Below are 13,488 nucleotides of genomic sequence, written 5' to 3'. Positions count from 1 at the left end.
GATACATTTTTTTTAAAGAAACAAAATGAGTATAACATTCACTAATTAATGAGAAATGGCTACTAAAATGGAGGTGAAAAGTAGTATTAGTAGGAGGGGAGGAGTAGAAGTATTATTAGTAGTAGTAGGAGGAGGAGGAGGAAGAAGAGTAGTATAAGTATTATTAGTAGTAGGAGGAGAAGGAGTATTAGTATTGTTATTAGTAGTAGTAGTTGTGGTAGAAGTAGGAGGATAGTATTAGTATTATTATTAGAAGTATTAGTAGTATTAGTAGCAGCATTAATTGTAGTATTATTAGTAGTAGGAGGAGGAGTTGTAGTAGAAATGTTGGCTTAGTGATTAGCACTGTGGCTTCACAGCAAGAAGGTCGCTGGTTCGAGTCTCCCCTGAGCCAGTTGTCATTTCTGTGTGGAGTTTGCATGTTCTCCCCGTGTTGGCGTGGGTTTCCTCCGGTGGTCCAGTTTAACCCACAGTCCAAACACATGCGCTATAGGGGAATTGATGAACTAAATTGGCAGTAGTGTGTGTGTGTGTGTGTGAATGAGTGTCCATGGGTGTTTCCTAGTACTGGGTTGCAGCTGGAAGGGCATCTGCTGTGTTAAACGTATGCTGGAATAGTTGGAGGTTCATTCCGCTGTGGCGACCCCTGATAAACAAGTGATTATCAGGTATTCTGAAAAGCAAAACATCAGAATTTTGAGATCTGAAAACTGAATTCTGAGAGACAAAAAAAGAAAAACATCCAGACTGGAAGGTTAAAAACCTCAAATAATTTAGTTTAGCTTTTTATGGGGGGAAAAAACAGCTTCCATCAGATTCAGATGAAAAAAAGAAATCCCGAAGGAAATTGTCAGAATTCAGAAATGGAAAGACAGGATTTTTTAACAATAGAATGACTAGAGAGAAAGTGAATCGTGAAGCAAAAAACAAAATTGAATTCCGGAGGAAAATGTCAAATGAAAAAGATAAAATTGCGAAAACAAATAAAAAAAACTGAGGAAAAACATGAGAACTACAAGATGATACAATATTAAATTGGCCGTAGTGTGTGTGTGTGTGTGTGTGTGTGTGTGTGTGTGTGTGTGTGTGTGTGTGTGTGTGTGTGTGTGTGTGTGTGTGTGTGTGTGTGTGTGTGCGCGCATGTGTGTGTGTGTGCGTGTGTGTGTGTGTGTGTGTGTGTGTGTGTGTGTGTGTGTGTGTGTGTGTGCGTGCGTGCGTGCGTGCGTGCGTGCGTGCGTGCGTGCGTGCGTGCGTGCGTGTGTGTGTGTGTGTGTGTGCGTGCGTGTGTGTGTGTGTGTGTGTGAATAAGTGTGTATGGGTGTATCCCTGCACTGGGTTGCAGCTGGAAGGCCATCCTCTGTGTAAAACATACAGTTAAAGTCTGAATTATTCGCCCCCCTTTTTATTTTTCTTCTTTTTTAAATATTTCCAAATGATGTTGAACAGATTCAGGAATTGTTCACAGTATTTCCTCTAATATTTGTTCTTCTGGAGAAAGTCTTTTGTTTGTTTTATTTCGGCTAGAATAAAAGCAGATCTTTTAAACCCATTTTATAGTCAATATTATTCGCCCCTTCAGCAATATTAGTTTTGGATTGTCTCCAGAACAAACCACTGTTATACAATGACTTGCCTAATTACCCTAACTTTACCCTAATTACCCTAGTGAAGCCTTTACATGTCACTTTAAGCTGTATAGAAGTGTCTTGAAGAATATCTAGTCTAATATTATTTACTGTCATCATGACAAAGAGAAAATAAATCAGTTATTAGAGATTAATTATTAACACTATTATGATTAGAAATGTGTTGGAAAAATCGTCTCCAGTTAAACAGAAATTGGGGGGAAATAAACAGGGGGGCGAATAGTTCTGACTTTAACTGTATGCTGGAATAGTTGGCGGTTCATTCCGCTGCGACAATCCCTGATGAATAAAGGGACTAAGCTGAAGGAAAATGAATCATTGAATAATTCTAAAAATCACAGTTATAATAATGAGAAAATGCTAATAAAATGATTCCTGCACGGTGGCTCAGTGGTTAGCACTGTGGCCTCACAACAAGAAGGTCGCTGGTTCGCGTCCCAGCTAGGTCAGTTGGCGTTTCTGTGTTGGCATGGGTTTCCTCTGGCTGCTCTTTTGATGAACTAAATTGGCTGCGGTGTATGAATGTGTGTGTGAATAAGTGTGCATTGGGTGTTTCCCAGTACTGGGTTGCAGCTGGAAGGGGATCCGCTGTGTAAAACATATTCTGGAATTGTTGTTGGTTCATTCCGCTGTGGCGACCCCAGATAAATAAGGGACTAAGCTGAAGAAAAATTAATGATTGAAGTAACCACTGAAAAAATAACTAGCGTAAACAGACCTGGAATGTAAATCAGATCTGGACACAGATCTGGATTGCACTGGGAGGGTTAAGAATATCGACAAACAGTTCAAGTGACCTGTGAGTTTTTTCCCGAATGATGTTGAACAGATTCAGGAGTGTTTCACAGTATTTCCTATAATATTTGTTCTTCTGGATAAAGTCTTACTTGGTTTATTTCGGCTTGAATAAAAGCAGTTCTTAATTGTTTTAAAGCCATTTTAAGGTCAATATTATTAGCCCCCTTCAGCAATCTTTGTTTTGGATTGTCTACAAGACAAACCACTGTTATACAATGACTTAATTACGCTCATTTGAACCTAGTGAAGCCTTTAAATTCCACTTTAAGCTGAACACTAGTATCTTAATAATTAACTAATACAATATTATGTGTCGTCATCCTGGCAAAGATAAAACAAATCAGTTATTAAAACTATCATGTTTAGAAAAGTGTCTCTCTGTTAAACAGAAATTGGGGGGTTCAACTGTATCTCATGTCAATCCTTGTGTATGAATAAATCAGCATACCTCATTTGTCCAACATTTCGCATGTAGTCTTTAATTCCGGCTCATAATTGTGACTTGAGCAGTGTAAATCGAGACAAACACAGAGTCGTGCATGAGTCATGACTCTCTTTTCTCACGTTTTCTGGCGTCTGTGGCTGAAAGCGTGACTGTTTCTGACCCGCTCTGTGATTGGACGCTGACCTGCGTTCAGGGTCGCATCTGCTTTCCACCGATTCTGTGTGTTTCGCCCTGCAGTCGTCGTGTGAGAATACAAAATAAAAAAAAGCACACAGGGTGACTTTAAGCCCTCGCTCGCTGCCGCAGTCAGACGGCAAACTCTGCAGTCATTAATATGCAAAAATGCAAATGAGTGGGTAATTAAGAGCAGGAGTTCCACAGAGGCTCTTTGATTGCTAATGAATTCTAATCTGCAAGAGCGGGGGATGGGCTGATGAAAAGAGAACGAGGAGACACACACACACACACACATGTTTTGGGAGACAGTGTGAATTCAGAGCGCGATGATAAAGTCGCTTTTTGTTGTCTGAGTAAAGGCGGATGATGCTGGAATACACTGAACACACCAAAGCATCTGAATTAGATGGACTTTACTGACCGAGATGCAGGATTTAAGAGTGTAAACAACAGAAACATGATCAATCTACTGAAGACACTGACTTTATATCTCACTATATCAAGTCTCAGTATATATCTCACTAAATATAAAGGTGGGGGGAGGATTATAAGAGAATTATAAAATGTTAAAATGGATTTACAGAAAGAGAAAAAGGTAAATATTGAAATAAATTGAGAATTTGAGCAAAAAAGAGAGTTTAAAGAGAGAAAAAAGTCAATAGAGAGATATAAAAATTAATTTGGAGGAGGAAAAGTCTGAATTCTGAGAAAAAGAGTCAGAATTGCTAGACAAAAAAGGGAATTCTGGCAAAAATAATTAGGTAAAACCTAAATAGGAGACAAATATAGAATTATATTAGCTGAGGAAACAAATCAGAATTCCTGAGATGTCAAAACTGAATTCTGAGGAAGAAAAGAGAATTATAAGCTGTAAAAATAAACAAACCAAAGAATTAGATGGACTTTACTGACGGAAATGCAGGATTTAAGAGTGTGAAAAACAGAAACATGATCAATCTACTGAAGACACTGACTTTATATCTCACTACTCTGACAAAACTGAATTATTGAGGAGGAATATTACAGAATTCTGAGATGTAGAAAAAGAAATTCTGGCACAAAAAACAACCAAACAAACCAGACAAGAAAAATCATAATTCCAATAATGAGATGTGGGGTAAAAAGAGAATTATAAGATGTAAAAATGCTATTACAGAACGAGAAAAAAGGGAAATTGGGAGGAAAAACTAAATTCCTGAGATTTTAAGCAAAAAAAAAAGAGAATTATAATTGAGAAAATAGTTAATTGAGAGATGTAAAAATTAATTCTGAGAGGAAAAAGTCTGAATTCTGAGAAGAGAAAAAAAAAGAGTCAGAATTGCAAGACAAAAAATTCTGGCAAAAACATGAGGTAAAACCTAAATAAAGAGGAGACAAATATAGAATTATATAAGTTAAAGAAACAATTCAGAATTTTTGAGATGTAAAAACTGAATTATGAGGAAGAAAAGAGAATTATAAGCTGTAAAAATGGAATTACAAGAGTAAAAAGTCAGTTGTGAAATGTAAAAACTAAATTCTGAGGGAGAGAAGTCTGAATTTTTTAGATGTGAAAATGAACTTGTATTGAAATGTAATTGAATTCTGAGGGGTAAAATCTGAATTATGGGATGGAGAAAAATAAATTCTGACCAAAAATGTCAACTGTAAAAAAAGAACTGAATTCTGAGAGACAAAAATGATAAGATGAGGAAACAAAACAGAGTTACGAGATGTAAAAACTGAATTTTGAGGGGCAAATCTGAATTTTGAGATGTGAAATGAACTTGTATCGAATTGTAATTGAATTCTGAGAAAAAGAGTCAGAATTACAAGGAGACAAATAGAATGAACAGGCATAAAACTGGCATGTGGAAATTGAACTCTGAAAAAAGTCAAAATTGCAAATAAAAAAAAAAGATTTAATATAAGAATGAAATCAGATGCGAGATGTAAAAAGTGAATTGTGAGATTTAAGAATATATTTTGTTGTCTGAGTAAAGGCGGATGATGATGGAATACACTGAACAAACCAAAGCATCTGAATTAGATGGACTTTACTGGCGGAAATGCAGGATTTAAGAGTGTTGTTACGACTGAAGTTTATTTATTTATTTTTATTATTGCGGATTGTACTCCTTTTTCTTTTGTCCCGCCTCCTTGCTGTTTTTCTGATGTCTTATAGGCTCCCACGCCGGCGTGATTCCCTGCTCTGATTGGCTGCTGGTCTACGAGGCCTGTATAAAAGGGAGCTTCCGGCAGGAATCGGAGAGCTCATTTCTGCTGCGTGCTGTGTTTGGAGTGGAGCTCCTGGGTTTCCCTCACCCCTTCGGCCGACGACCAACAATTATCACTTTTGTATTGATGACCATCCTATGCTTGAATATTTGAGAGTTTGAGCGTGTAGGGGTGACCTGCCTATTTATTTGACTACTTTTGACTTTGTTTATATTAGGGAGTCAGGTAAGATTCTTGTATGTTTCTTTAAATAGTAATAGGTAATTTAGTGGATTTATTTTATAGATTCTTTTGTTTGTTATTTTGGCCTGTGGTCACCCTGACGAAATGCTCGTATATACAAACCCTATTTTTCTATAATAAATATCTTTATATATACTCTCAATTGAGTGTGTGAGTTTGGTTGTCGACCGAGGGGAAATATTTTGCTTTAAGTTTTGTTTAGTTTGGGAAATCCACCACCCCAACACATTTGTTTGTTCTTCGTTTATTATGCCCTTTTCGTTTCCCCTAGACTTGGGGCGTAATAGTGTAAACAACAGAAACATGATCAATCTACTGAAGACACTGACTTTATATCTCACTATTCTGACAAAACTGAATTATTGAGGGGGAATATTACAGAGTTTTGAGATGTAGAAAAAGAAATGCTGAAACAAAAAAGTCTAAAACTAAATTCTGAGGAGAAAATATGAAATTATAAAATGTCAAAATTGAATGAGGGAAATTGTCTGAATTCTGAGATGTATTAAAGGAATTCTGAAAACAAAAGTGAGGAAAAAAAAGCAACATGAGAACTTTGAAGTAAAAACCATCTTCCAATCTCTCCCGAATTCTGAGATCTATTAAAGGAATTTCGAGGACAAAAACAGATTTATAAGGTGTAAAATTGGGATTACAAGGGGGAAAAGTCAAAATTGCAAGAAGGAAAAAAATAATTCTGAGGGAAATTGGCAGAAATCTGAAAACAAAAGTCATATAAAACAAAAACCATCAAAATGAATATGCAAATGAACAATGAAAGCCAATCAGGAGTCACCATGCAAATATGATGTCAAATTCAGAGCGTTGGACTGTTTTATTAACTACAACGATATTAAGCTCCTGTCTGAAAAGGAAAATGTCCAAATTTTGAGATGTAAAAACTGAATTCTGAGGACAAAACGGGATTTATAGGGTGTACAAATGGGATTGCAAGAGAAAAAAAGTCAGAATTGCCAGATGAAAAAAAAATTATTCTAAATAATTATAAATTGTCCGAATTCTGAAAGCAAAAGTCAGAAAAATAAAAATAAAATTGCAAAAACAACAAAAACATGAAGAATACAAGATTAAAAACATGAAAATGAATGTGCTCTTTATGAGGAAAACCATCTTCCATCAGATTCAATATGCAAATGCACAATAACAGTCAATCAGGAGTCAGTATGCAAATATGATGATGTCATTTATAGAACATAGGACTTTTATGTTATAAAACTCCTAACTAAAATGGAAACTGTCAGAATTTGGAAATTTAATAAAGAAATGTTGAGGACAAAAGAAATTTATAAGGTCTAAAATGAAATTCTGAGGGAAATTATCTGAATTCTGAGATGTAATAAAGTATTGAGGTAAAAACAGATGTATAAGGTGTAAAAATAGGATTACAAAAAGGAAAAGTCAAAATTGCAAGATTTAAAAAATAATAATTCTGAGAGAAATTGGCAGAATTCTGAAAACAAAAGTCAAAATAAAATTGCAAAAACATAAAAACATAAGAATTTAAAATTCAAAACATGCAAATAAATGTGCTTTTTATGAGGAAAACCTTGAGAATGTATATGCAAATGCAAACCTAAAGCCAATCAGGACTCAGCATGCAAATATGATGATGTCAAATGCAGAAGATTGGACTGTCTTATTAACCACAATAATACAAAACTCCAGTCTAATTGAATTCTGAGGACCAAAGAGATTTATAAGGTGTAAAAATGGGATTGCAAGGAAGAAAAGTCAAAATTGCAAGATATAAAAAAACTGAATTCTGAGGAAAATCGTCTGAATTCTAAAAAAAAGTCAAGAAAATAAAAATAAAATTGAAAAACAAAAAAAAACGTAAAGATTACAAAATTAAAAACATGAAAGTAAATCTGCTTTTCATGAGGAAAACCATCTTCCATCAGATTCAATATGCAAATGCACAATAAAAGCCAATCAGGAGTCAGCATGCAAATATGATGATGTCACATATAATATATAGAGCGCTGGACTTTCCTATTGACCCCATTATAAAACTCCAAATGGAAAATGTTCAAATTCTGACATGTAAAAGCTGAATTCTGAGGACAGGAGAGATTTATAAGATCTTTAGTTACAGGATTGCCAAAGGAAAAAACTCAAAATTGCAAAAAGGAAAAAAATAATTCTGAGGGAAATTGGCAGAATTCTGAAAACAAAAGCCAGAAAATATAAAATAAAATTGCAAAAACATAAAAAATACAAGATTAAAAACGTGCGAATAAATGTGTTTTTATGAGGAAAACCTTGAGAATTTACATGCAAATGCAAACTTAAAGCCAATCAGGAGTCAGCATGCAAATATAATGATTTCAAATGCAGAGTGCTGGACTGTCCTATTAACCACAATGATACAAAACTCCAGTCTAAAATGGAAAATGTCAGAATTCTGAGATGTAAAAACTGAATTCTGAGGACAAAAGAGGTTTATAAGGTTTAAAATGAGATTGCAAGGTGGAAAAGTCAAAATTGCAAGATGGAAAAGTGAAATTCTGAGGGAAATTGTCCAAATTCGGAGATGTAATAAAGGAATTCTGAAAACAAAAGTCAGAAAAATAAAATTGCAAAAATTAAATGAGAACTTTATGAGGAAAACCATCTTCCATCAGATTCAATATGCAAATGCACAATAAAAGCCAATCAGGAGTCAGCATGCAAATATGATGATGTCACGTAATATATAGAGCGCTGGACTTTCCTATTGACCACATTATAAAACTCCAAATGGAAAATGTCTGAATTCTGACATGTAAAAGCTGAATTCTGAAGACAGGAGAGATTTATAAGATGTTTAGTTACAGGATTGCCAAGGAAAAAACTCAAAATTGCAAAAAGGAAAAAAATAATTCTGAGGGAAATTGGCAGAATTCTGAAAACAAAAGTCAGAAAATATAAAATAAAATTGCAAAAACATAAAAAATACAAGATTAAAAACGTGCGAATAAATGTGTTTTTATGAGGAAAACCTTGAGAATTTACATGCAAATGCAAACTTAAAGCCAATCAGGAGTCAGCATGCAAATATAATGATTTCAAATGCAGAGTGCTGGACTGTCCTATTAACCACAATGATACAAAACTCCAGTCTAAAATGGAAAATGTCAGAATTCTGAGATGTAAAAACTGAATTCTGAGGACAAAAGAGGTTTATAAGGTTTAAAATGAGATTGCAAGGTAGAAAAGTCAAAATTGCAAGATGGAAAAGTGAAATTCTGAGGGAAATTGTCCAAATTCGGAGATGTAATAAAGGAATTCTGAAAACAAAAGTCAGAAAAATAAAATTGCAAAAATTAAATGAGAACTTTATGAGGAAAACCATCTTCCATCAGATTCAATATGCAAATGCACAATAAAAGCCAATCAGGAGTCAGCATGCAAATATGATGATGTCACGTAATATATAGAGCGCTGGACTTTCCTATTGACCACATTATAAAACTCCAAATGGAAAATGTCTGAATTCTGACATGTAAAAGCTGAATTCTGAAGACAGGAGAGATTTATAAGATGTTTAGTTACAGGATTGCCAAGGAAAAAACTCAAAATTGCAAAAAGGAAAAAATTATTCTGAGGGAAATTGGCAGAATTCTGAAAATAAAAGCCAGAAAATTGACAATAAAATTGCAAAAACAACAAAAACATAATAAAATACAAGATTAAAACCCTGTAAATAAATGTGCTTTTTATGAGGAAAACCATCTTCCATCATATGCAAATCCACAATAAAAGCCAATCAGGAGGTAGCATGCAAATATGATGATGTCACATTCAGAGCGTTGGACTTTCCTATTAAACCACGATGTTATAAAACTTCATTCAAAATACAAAAACTAGGTTTGTGTGTCAAATGTTGGAGGGTGAATCTGGCTCAGACCTTCTGCATTCATTTTTTATGAAGCCGCGTAGACGCATCACTTAATAAATAATGATAAATGATGTTCCCCGGAGGCCTTATTTGTGTGTCGTGTGTTTGTTTTGCAGGGGCTTCTGCCATCTGACCCTCAGCGAGCGGCTTTAGGTGTCTTGGCAAAAGCCTAAAAACTGCAGCATATGTGTTGCAAAAGCCAGAGCATGTCATATTAGCATTTTGGCAGGGCATGATTCACATATGCAGCCGGAGATGTTGTTTAGAGCTCCCCTGACGAACACTTCTCATCTGCTCCTGCATTCTTCTGCTGCGTGCCGGATGAATGGAAGAAATGTGTGAGTTTACATGCAGAGCAGGGTTTCTTTCAGGTCTGCACAATCTTTTCTGAGGCACTAAAATTGTCCATCATCAGTTTTAAATCAGTTCAAATGATTGTGAAAGTCCTGATTTTTCCTGTCTATTTTCAGGAATTACTTGCTTTTAGTTTAAATTAAGTATATTAATGGATTATAGTTTTATATGATCGCTTATTTTACATTTTGAAAAAGAGCAGGACTTTTAGTTGTGGTTTTTAACGTGGCAGCATATCTTTTTTCAGAGCGGAGCTATCACTCCTTTAGGGCGGATCTAATAGTTATTTAGCATGGGGCTATAACTCCTTTATGGTGGGGCTATCGGTTTTTTTTGGGTGGCGCTATCAGTCCTTGAGGGTGGAGCTATCAGTCCTTTAGGGCAAGGCTATCAGTAATTTAGGGTGGAGCTATAATTTCTTTAGGTTGGGGGTATCAGTCCTTTTGGGCGGAGCTATCAGTCCGCTAGTCCAGCGCTATTACTCCTTTAGGGTGAAGCTATCACTCCTTCATGGTGGGGCTATCAGTCGTTTAGGGTGGGGCTATTAGTCATTAAGGGTGGGGCTATCAGTCCTTTAGGGGGGAGCTATCAGTTCTTTAGGGCAGGGCTATCAGTCCTTTAGGGTGGAGCTATCAGTCCTTGAGGGTGGAGCTATCAGTTCTTTAGGGCAGGGCTATCAGTCCTTTAGGGTGGAGCTATCAGTCCTTGAGGGTGGAGCTATCACTTCTTTAGGGTGGAGCTATCAGTTCTTTAGGGCAGGGCTATCAGTCATTTAGGGTGGAGCTATCAGTCCTTGAGGGTGGAGCTATCACTTCTTTAGGGTGGAGGTATCATTTCTTTAGGGTGGAGGTATCATTTCTTTAGGGTGGGGGTATCAGTCCTTGAGAGTGGAGCTATCTGTCCTTTAGGGCAGGGCTATCAGTCCTTGAGGGTGGAGCTATCACTTTTTTTAGGGTGGAGGTATCATTTCTTTAGGGTGGGTTTATCAGTCCTTGAGGGTGGAGCTATTAGTCCTTTATTGCAGGGCTATCAGTCCTTTAGGGTGGAGCTATCACTTCCTAAGGGGGAGGTATCATTTCTTTAGGGCGGAGCTATCAGTCCGCTAGTCCAGCGCTATTACTCCTTTAGGGTGGAGCTATCACTTCTTTAGGGTGGGGCTATCAGTCGTTTAGGGTGGGGCTATCACTCCTCTAGGGTGGGGCTACCACTCCTTTAGGGTGGAGCTATCAGTCCTTGAGGGTGGAGCTATCAGTCCTTAAGGGCAGGGCTATCAGTCCTTTATTGTGAAACTATCACTTCTTTAGGGTGGAGGTATCATTTCTTTTGGGGTGGGGGTATCAGTCCTTGAGGGTGGAGCTATCAGTCCTTTAGGGCAGGGCTATCAGTCCTTGAGGGTGGAGGTATCATTTCTTTAGGGTGGGGGTTTCAGTCCTTAAGGGCGGAGCTATCAGTCCGCTAAACCAGCGCTATTACTCCTTTAGGGTGGGGCTATCACTCCTTTGGGGTGGAGCTTTCAGTCCTTGAGGGTGGAGCTATCAGTCCTTTAGGGCAGGGCTATCAGTCCTTTAGGGGGGAGCTATCAGTCCTTTAGGGTGGAGCTATCACTTCTTTAGGGTGGGGGTATCAGTCCTTAAGGGCGGAGCTATCAGTCCGCTAGTCCAGCGCTATTACTCCTTTAGGGTGGGGCTATCACTCCTTTAGGGTGGATCTATCAGTCCTTGAGGGTGGAGCTATCAGTCCTTTAGGGCAGGGCTATCACTCCTTTAGGGCAGGGCTATCAGTCCTTTATGGTGAAACTATCACTTCTTTAGGGTGGAGGTATCATTTCTTTAGGGTGGGGGTATCAGTCCTTTAGGGCGGAGCTATCAGTCCGCTAGTCCAGCGCTATTACTCCTTTAGGGTGGAGCTATCACTCCTTTAGGGTGGTGCTATCACTCCTTTAGGGTGGAGCTATCAGTCTTTAAGGGTGGAGCTATCAGTTCTTTAGGGTGGAGCAATCACTCTTTTGGGTGGAGTTATCAGTCCTTTATGGTGAGACTATAGTTTTTTTTTTTTTTGGCTGGAGCTTTCAGTACATTAGGGTGGATCTATCAGTCTTTTAGACCAGAGCTATGAGTCCTTTAGGGTGAAGCTATCACTCCTTCAGGGCGGATCTATCGTGTTTTGGATGGAGCTATCACTCTTTTATGCTGGGGCTATTGTTCCTTTAGGGTGGAGCTATCACTTCTTTAGGACAGGGCTATCAGTCCTTTAGAGTGGGGCTATCAGTCCTTTAGGGTTGAGCTATCACTCTTTGTGGGTGGGGTTATCAGTTCTTTAGGGTGGAGCTATCACTCTTTTAGGTTGGGGCTATCAGTCCTTTAGGGTGGAGCTATCAGTCCTTTAGTGTGGAGCTATCACTCTTTTAGGTTGGGGCTATCAGTCCTTTAGGGTGGACCCATCAGTCCTTTAGGGTGGAGCTATCACTCTTTGAGGGTGGGGTTATCAGTTCTTTAGGCTTGGGCTATCAGTCATTTGGGCCGAAGCTATCCCTTTTTTAGGGTGGGGCTATCAGTCCTTTAGGGCGGAGCTATCAGTGTGTGTCTGGTTTCTGGTCTGAATTAATCCATTTGTCAAGTTTCCATGATTTTGTTAGCAGCGCCCATCTTTTAACAATCCAATTGGTTCCCAAGTAACAAAATCATGCACTGTCCTACATTATTTTTCTCATTTCAGGTCATACGTCATGATAGCGCAATAAAGCACACTGTTAACTTCTGTTTCATGCCCACCTTTCTTAAAAAAATGCATGATAAATAAAAATATCGCCTCTCAAAAGAAAGAGTTGAGTCTGAATTAGCTTAACAAGTCATTATATTATTACATGATGATATAATTATAATGTATAATATAATATTTATTTTTACAGATGGACATTAACATAATCAAAAACGCTCATTTGCATAACCGCTGCCTGCCATGACATTCAAACACACTGAAACAGGCGCTTCATTTCAAAGATGAAAAGAGACATTAAAACAGACTTGGCCAGCTGACCAATCAGAGGAGAGTTGGCTAATAGAAGGGGGAGGGGCTTACAGGTCTTAAAGGGATAGTTCATCAAAAAATGAAAATGTTCTTACCGTTTACTCTTGCTCAACTCGTTTTAAACATTTATGGGTTTCTTTCTTCTGGAACACAAAAGATAATAAAGAATGCAAAGGATAATTTGAAGAATGCTGAAAATATATAAACATTGACTTCCATAGCGGGAAAAGCAAATGCTATGTAAGTCAATGGTTACAGGTTTTTAGCTTTCTTCAAAATATCTTCTTGTGTGTTTAACAGAAGAAAGGAACTCCTAAAGGTTTGAAACAAGTAAAGGGAGAATAAATGAGGACAGAATTTTTCATTTTTGGATGAACTATCCCTTTAAAGCTCTGAAAACCATGTTGAAATGATTGCAAATCAATTTTAAAATTCAACACACATGTTGAGTAAACATTTAACATGTATTCGATTTAAATTAAATTACTTTTTAACACTTAATTTGATTCAGACACCATAAAGAGACGTCTCTTTTTTGACCCACATGCACGTGAACAACATATAAACCTTCCATTAGTTTACTCCATCATGATTTCTGAGAAATGTTTGCAGATTGGCATGCATTGCGAGGGTCTCTGCTTGTGTCAAAGCCCTCGTGGTTTCATTAGTGTTTTCACCCA

At 37.3% G+C, this 13,488-nt stretch overlaps 1 long non-coding RNA gene across 2 annotated transcripts; it reads left to right on the top strand.

Moving 5' to 3' along the window:
• The first annotated feature begins 2,345 nt into the window (after positions 1-2,345).
• LOC147846591 (uncharacterized) lies at positions 2,346-9,385 on the top strand. 2 transcript variants are annotated; one of them, XR_015479234.1, is made up of 3 exons: positions 2,346-5,129; positions 5,814-6,708; positions 7,142-9,385. It is a non-coding gene; the product is annotated as an uncharacterized LOC147846591 (long non-coding RNA). The 2 variants fall into 2 exon arrangements; XR_015479235.1 differs by having other exon boundaries at positions 5,814-6,317; positions 7,135-8,448.
• The last annotated feature ends 4,103 nt before the right edge of the window (positions 9,386-13,488 follow it).

The sequence above is a fragment of the Danio rerio genome, chromosome 2 (genome assembly GCF_052040795.2).
Source record: "Danio rerio strain M-AB ecotype USA chromosome 2, GRCz13ab, whole genome shotgun sequence".
Taxonomy (NCBI): domain Eukaryota; kingdom Metazoa; phylum Chordata; class Actinopteri; order Cypriniformes; family Danionidae; genus Danio; species Danio rerio.
Note: the sequence above shows the minus strand (reverse complement) of the source record. Positions and strands in the feature narration are given on the sequence as shown.